This window comes from Tiliqua scincoides, chromosome 2 (genome assembly GCF_035046505.1).
Source record: "Tiliqua scincoides isolate rTilSci1 chromosome 2, rTilSci1.hap2, whole genome shotgun sequence".
Classification (NCBI taxonomy): domain Eukaryota; kingdom Metazoa; phylum Chordata; class Lepidosauria; order Squamata; family Scincidae; genus Tiliqua; species Tiliqua scincoides.
In genome coordinates this window covers 135,097,798-135,105,928 of record NC_089822.1, presented here as the reverse complement: position 1 = coordinate 135,105,928, position 8,131 = coordinate 135,097,798, and the positions used below count along the sequence as shown (strand labels likewise).

General features: G+C 46.7%; 1 pseudogene; it reads right to left on the bottom strand.

Annotated features, from left to right (window-relative positions):
* Nucleotides 1-1,698: 1,698 nt before the first annotated feature.
* On the bottom strand, nt 1,699-7,026 carry LOC136638812 (aquaporin-2-like; annotated as a pseudogene).
* Nucleotides 7,027-8,131: the final 1,105 nt, after the last annotated feature.

Below are 8,131 nucleotides of genomic sequence, written 5' to 3'. Positions count from 1 at the left end.
CACCATCAAATTCCAACCATTTGTAATAAACTCTCTGTTTGAACTCCGGTATGGTGTAAATCCCTGTGGTGGCGTTAAAAAAAAAACACCCCCCAAAATTCTGCAAAACACACACACACACAGAGCGCTTGCAAATATCATGCCGTTAATAAAATCTTGCCCATTATTGCTCTGAATGGAAGGGATTTTTGCCATTTGTTGAGTTCCAGACACAAAGATTGACAAGGTTATTATTGCTGAGACAGAAATGTTCTTTCTTTGTTCTTATCTTTTCTGTATCTTCATGCCAAGGGGGGAAAAAAATTACAAGGGATCTGTTATTGCCAAAATACATCTTATTTAATGCTTCTTGCCTCAAATAAGCAGCAGTCGTGAGAAATTGCAAGGTCAGGGAGAGTGGAAAGTGAAATGAAAAGAGGAATTTGTGATAATGGAGACTTGTGTTGAAGAGGCAGAAACCAGACTGTTTTGGCATGATGCTTCTTAAGAGCCCTGCACCTCCAGTGCTCCCAGGATACAAAGGGGAAGAGATTTCTCCTGCTCAGAAGAAGCAATCCAGAAAGGCTCAAATTATATAGGCTGCCCTGGGTTATTTTTTATTTCCAAGCCACCATCAAGACACAAACAGAAATTACCAAAGAGAGAATAACAAACAGAATACCCAAAAAGGAAGCCAAGACTGACATAATGAGTTCTTGGAGGTCTTTAGCAATGCAAATGTTATTAGGATCATTACCATGCCAGAACATGAGTTCTGAAGAGTAAAACAACGGGAGGCAAATGAGAATCGACAGGCAGTAATGAAACGGTGCACATCTTCTCTTGGGAACCACCAGGAAGTTCATTTGGGGAGCTTCACCTTGTTTAGCTCTGTGATTTCACTTTGTAAAACCTCCATATGGAAGAGAGATGGAGGTGTGGTCAGAGGAGGGTGGAACTAGGTTCTAGTGATGCTCTCTTGTGGCTGTTGGCCTACTCATGGGTTCTGCAAATGTTGAGGAGTTAGGAGGATTTCAGCAGAAAGAAGCTATCAGAATCAAACCAGTTGAATATTAATTCTTAATATTAATATTCATTCCTTCTCAGGGAATCCTGGGAATAATAGATCCATGAAAGGGACTAGAAGGGGACTAGGGATCACTGAAAAAGAAGTCTCCGCATCAACAGTAGACTGGCAGCCCAATCCTATACATGTCTACTCAGAAGTAAATCCCATTAGAGTCAATGGGTCTTACTCCCAGGAAAGTGTGGATAGGATTGGCCTGTAAGCTTCCTAGGAGCCTTTGCTTGAAGCCATTATAATTAAAGCATTATAAAACTGTCACAAGGTTGAAGTGTAGATTTACGGTGAGATTAGCATTTTGGCAGCATTGATGTAGGTTCCAGTGGCATTTAAAGGTACATGGCAATCAAAGGCAAGAGAGAGGCAGAGCCAACCAAGGTAGGTTGCACCAAGGAAGGTTCTCCCATCTAGAGGTTTCCAAAGATCAACCACTCTAAGTCCAATGAATCCTTCACATAAGACTGCTTTCCCTCAAGTAAGTACCTTATAGACTGTCTATCATGTCTGTCAATACATGATGAGTCTGTCCCCATTAAGAGCCTGCAGCACAGGACTCATTTTGGGCAGGGTGTGGGGCAGAGTAGGTCTTCAGTAGCTGGTCACTCTGGCGGTCAAGTTCTGCCTCTCTTTCAGAGTTACTGTATCCCTGGAGGATGTCGATTTGCTTGGCTGTGCTCCTGGAGTCAGAAAGAAAACCTGTACCAAGTGAGAGTGGGATGGCATCACTCTCTTGCCAGAGTGAAGGTTGTGCAAGAACATCTGCCTTTCTTCACCATAGATTTGTCTCTGCACAAAGGTCACATTTGACACATTTCTCCTCCACTGCTCCTCATCCGGAGGCAAATTTTTCTCTTACCCAATGGTTAACAAAGGTCCCCATGATCAGCGCTGGTCCAAAGGATCGAGCTGGGTTCACGGAACTGTCAGTGTAGTAGATCTAGGGGGAGATAAAAGTGACACTGGATGAGTATGGGAACAAAGCAGTTTTCACTGCATGTGCTGCGCTTTGCAGTTTTTTTGCCCCAGCTGTGCAGGGAACATTGTACTCAGTTAAGTATCTTATTGGTTCATGAGATCATAAAGTATCTTCCACAACCTAAAACACATTGTAGTGCATTCTGTTGTGCCCTCCAGTAACGTCATAGGTAACCAGACACAGGGCTGGCCCAAGATCTCCTGACACCTGAGGGGCATGCTAACTGTTGCCCTTCTCACCCAGTGACCTGAGAGGGCACCAAGATGCAGGTCTCTTGCTGTCCAGTGTGCTCCCTGGGGCTTTTGGTGCACCACTGTGAGATACAGGAAGCTGGACTAGATGGGCCTATGGGCTGATCCAGTGGGGCTGTTCTTCTGTTCTAATGATGTGCCAGCCTCCCATTTCCCAATGCTTTAGCTTAGCACTCTCCTCCCCTCCACATTCACGCCATTTAATGTTCTTTTCTGGGACTCAGCAGAATTTGGATGTTGTCCTTCACCTGGCTCACTTGACAAGTATCTACTGATATGGCCATGTCCTCTCTTCAGCCAACACTTCTCCTCTGCCTACAATGCCGTTGAGGGTCTCTGATGGGAAACTCCTCCCAAGATTACCCTCCCAGTAAGTCCCCCACACCTCCTAAATATTCAGTATTCTTTTGAGGGAAGAATAAAGTGACGCTTGCATTTTATTGAGTACAATTTTCAAACAAGGGGGGGGGCTGATCCTTTGGGAGAAAAGGGAGTGGGGGAAGTTGAGCATGCCTGTGTGTGTTGGGGAAACTAACAAGAAGGATGCGATAAAAGTGGAATTTGCATTGATCCTGCTTTGCAAACTGCAAACAAGACTCTTTTGCTTCCCTGAGGGCCGGTTTCAGCAAACAACAATGTGAAGTGACAAAACAAAACATCTTCTAGATTGTACTACTTCAGGTTGCATTTGAGGGACTGAATAGTGAAATGCTTATTCCCAGAATGAAAAGGAGAGACTTCCCCGCCTTGCCAGCATACTCAGAATTTTTTCTAACTTGGAAGCACATTTGTCCTCTTTGATATCCACTTCACAATTTTACCTGGGCTGGACTGCAAATATTAATGGAGGTTCAAGCTTTGCAGTGGGTGTCATCTGCCTCTCAGCCACACTGGACATCCTGTTGGAAGCCTGGGGCTGGCAAAGCAATTCTCCCCACACTGAATGCTGCCTAAATTCACATTTCAGGATTAAACTGAAGGTTTCCACTTGTGAGACACATCTGAAGAATTTTCAAGGAAGTAAAGGGAGTTTCCGTTTGACCTGTGAATTTCTCAAGGGGGGAGGTCCCGCATACCGTCTTTCAAACCCACCCCTAAGAGATGTCCTGTGGTGATTGACAAGTCTATGCACAATGCTGGAAAACCCACATTGTCAGATCTGTGGCTGTCAGTTGAGGTGAAGACATACAGCACCACCTGAAGGGTGAGGCGGAGCTCAATGGTCATTGCCTATCCCGCTAAGCTATTGTGTTGTCCTGGAGCTAGAAAACAAAAGCATGTTAGTAAAAAAAGTGTCTCCTCCTGGCCTTTACCACTGGAGGCTAAACTGTTGTCTGAGGGACTCCAAGGGTTATTGTGTGGAACACAAGCTGTAAGGGATGGAATGGGATGGCTGTGTCTATGGGCAGGAGGTCTGGTCTAGAGGGTAGAGCCTCCATTTACCTGAAGATAACATCTGAAGGTCGCCAGTTCGAGGCCACTGGCACCGTGCGACCTTCAAGCAGCTGACAAGCTGAGCCGAGCTATTCCATCTGCTCTGAGTGTGGGAGGATGGAGGCCAGGATGTGCGACCAGATCAAGAAAGAAACATCTGAATTGTTGTGGCTCTTGAAAGATAGAACCTTCTTTCAATTGTAAAAATCCCTACGGGGATTTAAATTAGCCTGCCTATGTAAACTGCCTTGAATAAAGTCTTGAATAAAGACCAAGAAAGGCGGTATATAAATACCTGTACTATTATTATTATTATTATTATTATTATTATTATTATTATTATTATTATTATTATTTGTGTGCCCAGCCTCACAAAAACTCTTCATGGAAGCAGCTTATTTTTCCAAATTATAGATGAAGCACAAGAGGTGGAGGGATTATCCAGATCAACTTAATGAGTTTCTGGAAGAAATGGCCCTTAAGTCAAGACTGTTGAGATCATGTGACAACCTTGGCCTAATGCAGCGGTTTTCAAACTCTCATGGAGACTTTGCACCGCTGTCAGTTTTTGTGGGGGCAGGGAGGAGGAGGCTAACCGGGCTGCAGGGACTGGGATGCACTCACCAGTCCCTGCAGCAGCCTATTGGGGGTGCGGGGAACCCTGTACGAGTGTCTGGAGGGCTCCCCGACGTTCCAAAAGTGAAAGTGGAGCAATTGCGCTCCACTTCCGCAAAACCAGACGTGAAGTGTGATTGCTCCACTTTCACTTCGGATGAGCTGGGCAGCCCTGCAGACACTCGTGCAGGGCTCCCTGCACCCAAGGACGGCTGCTGCAGGGTGGTGAGTGCATCCCAGTCCCTGCAGCCCCGTTAGCATCGCGGTCCTGGGAGTTACATCACTGCCTCCTCCCTGCCCCCACCCCTTAAGGGGGCAGAGGCCAGGACTTTCAGGTTGGGGCATCGTGACACCCCAGTTTGAAAACCACTGTCCTAATGACTTTCTCCCATACAAAAGCCACTAGAACCATAGAACTTGTCGAAATTCATAGCATTTATGTAGCACATGTCAAGTTTTCAAATGCATCATCCCAGTGGTTCTCAGACTGTAAGTCCAGGACCCACCAGTGGGTTATGGCCCCATTTTTTGGGATGTTTGAAAATGGTTTTATTTTTTCACAGATTTCATGATTTGAAAGGCAGGAAGTGGTGTTATGTGTTTTTATTCCAAGTTCTCATTTTTATTAATTTTAAATGCTTTATAAGAGTACTTGGTAGTGATACAGGTGATATAGCATTAGCAGATGCAGCCACAGTATTATTTGTAACTGGAAGGGTAATCTATTTTGATTTAAGGAAAATATCTTAAACACAGAAATGCAGTGCTTTGTGTTTTTATTCAGATATTTTAAGCACAAAATTCAGTGTTTTGTGTATTTATGTGTTTTTAACCAAAACAAAATAAAACACATTTACCAATTTTTAGTGGTTCACGACACTCACAGAGCAGATTAGGCTATGTGCATCAAGAGTTTAAAAAACTGCCACTTGGGGGGAGCACTGCTCCCCAATCACCATTATAGCCTTGGCATTTATAAATCAGGCAGAACCACTGAACTAGCCTATTATTATTTTTTTACAGTAGTTCTAGGCTATTATTTATTATTATTGTATCCATATTGATCCCCTGGGGGCTGGGGACAAGAATAGGCCCTCAGTCTGGCTGTACTTGTCATAAGAGGTGACTGAACAGCCACCGGGTCGATGGAACTCGTCAGCCTGGGAAGGCAGCTCATCTGAGAGAAGGAAAACTCTGATCCCAAACCTCCACTGCCTTGTGGCTACATCCAGTTGTGGAAAAGGCTTCAGGAGTCAACCTCGAGGCAAAATCCAGAGCCGGAGTCCCTGAGGCAGTTCATGGCTGAACACAGTCACATTCTGGCAACTCCTGCAACGCCGCTGGAACAACCATATTGGCTTCTGCCTCTCCATTGGACCATTTCAGCGACACGGAGAGGGGGGATTTGCTGCATGGGTAACAGCTATCCTCCATACCTACTTTACCCAGGCTTTGCGCACTGGAGAGGACACTCTGTTCCAGAACCACCATTCAGAGCGCGATACCATAGTCTTCCGAGACTGAAGGATGCCAACAACAAATCCATATTGCAGATGGGAAACTGAAGTAGAGAGAATAATAGCTAAGACCAGCTAATGAGTTCACAATTGAAATAATATTAGAACTTGAAACTTTCCGGCTCACAGCTCACACCCTTCACTGCTCTGGTGAAAAGCCTAGGTTGTCCCATTGGGGCTGTGTAGTGCTCCCATCTTAACCAGCCTTTTCACCGATTGCCATCAGCACTTACCCTATTGGCCCCAAGGCTCCTGTGGACCTCCTTGGGGGTGAACTCTTAGAGCAGAGCAGCTCCAGCCACAGCTCCCATGAGCTGGACAAGGATGTACGATAGGTGACGGCTTTCTAGAGGGAGATGTGAGAGCCCAGAAGGAAGACCATGGTCTGTGCTGGGATGAGGTGAGCCCCATTGATATGGCCCAAAGCCTGGGCCATGGTGCTGATGGCCAAGCCAAAGGTGAGTGCTGTAGGATGGAGGGCAGAGCTGAGGACCGGGGCAAGGCAGACCACAAGCTGACAAAGACTGCGGTGCCCATTAATTCTGCCAGGAAGGGCTGAGTCAGGGCACCTGAGCATACCTCTCACTTCATGGCAGGGGGGGGGAGCGACAAGGGCAACTGCACAAGAATAGACACTTGACTCTGCCCACAGCACCACTGAGTCTGGGAGGGATTCTCTGGGAAGGCTTTATATGTGTTCTTGCCTCAGGCAGGCAGGATGAGCCCTGCCCAGTCTCCTAAGTGTCAGAGCTCCAGATGAAAAATGACCTCAACAGAACCTGCTGCACAGGAGTCAGACAGATGCCTGCCCAAGACTGGGATGTCTCCACCAATGTATCCTGTACCCCCACCTACAGCAAATGAATCAAGGCCAGGAACTGAACTGAGGTGCCTTGGGAAGGAGCCATTCGGAGGCAGAGTCCACACACAGAATATCACCACACCCAAATCCTTTTATTTTTTTTTCATCTCAAGTGTCTCTTACTCTCCCTCCATGAAGCTTATATCCCATGCTTTCTTTACAACAATCTTGTGAGGTAATTAAGCTGAGATCGTGACTTGCCCATGGTTACAAGAGTGTTTCATGGCACGGCAGCAGAAGTCAGTTGGGTTAGGCACAGGCCAGAGTCCCATGACCATCGGAGTCCTCACCTTGCCAGGCCAACTCATGGGCAGTGATTACACCCAATATGTTGCCAGGGAATGGGCAGGACTTTGACCTAGGGCCTCCAGCAACCTGGCTCAGTGCTGCAGAGTGGAATCCCTAGCATGTATGCACTGCTGAAACAGAGACGCCTGCGTTGGCTTGGTCATGTCGTGAGAATGGATGATGGCCGGATCCCAAAGGATCTCCTCTATGGAGAACTCGTGCAAGGAAAGCGCCCTACAGGTAGACCACAGCTGCGATACAAGGACATCTGCAAGAGGGATCTGAAGGCCTTAGGAGTGGACCTCAACAAGTGGGAAACCCTGGCCTCTGAGCGGCCCGCTTGGAGGCAGGCTGTGCAGCATGGCCTTTCCCAGTTTGAAGAGACACTTCAACAGTCAACAGTTGAAAGTGTCAACTTTGCCTCAGTCAACAGTCTGAGGCAAAGAAGGAAGGCCCACAGCCAGGGAGACAGACCAGGGGCAGACTGCACTTGCTCCCAGTGTGGAAGGGATTGTCACTCCCAAATCGGCCTTTTCAGCCACACTAGACGCTGTTCCAGAACCACCTTTCAAAGCGCGATACCATAGTCTTTCGAGACTGAAGGTTGCCAACAGCTCTGACTGTCTCTTTATACTGGGAACTACCCCTATTTTCTAGTCTCTGTCGCTAGGAAATTGCTGTCCCCACTGAGTCCCTCTTCCTGCCTTTTGGGGATGCTTTGAGTTGCTTGTCATTCTTCAGAGTTCAAGACCCTTCCCTCCAGGCTCTAGCAATTAAAACTGTAAGTGGGAATGGGCGTGGTGGATGCATCTTGCCTCTAGGGCACATGTTAGGCAAGGACATGCACATGAACCCCAATGCGCTGTGCGGGGCATAGCCTGCTCCTTCACACACTGCAAGTTGCCAAGGTTTTGTGCTCCTGATAACATATTGTAGGTCAATTCTGACTTTCACATATAGTATAAATCAAGAAAGCAAGCACTCTTGGCTTTTAAATCAATGCAAGACCAGCAGTTGCTGAGTAGAGCAGCACAACAGACAGATATGGTTTTCACCAATATATAATTGGGAGGTGAGGGTCCTTTGGAGGTCATCCTTGGTATGGCCATAGGAATCCTACACACA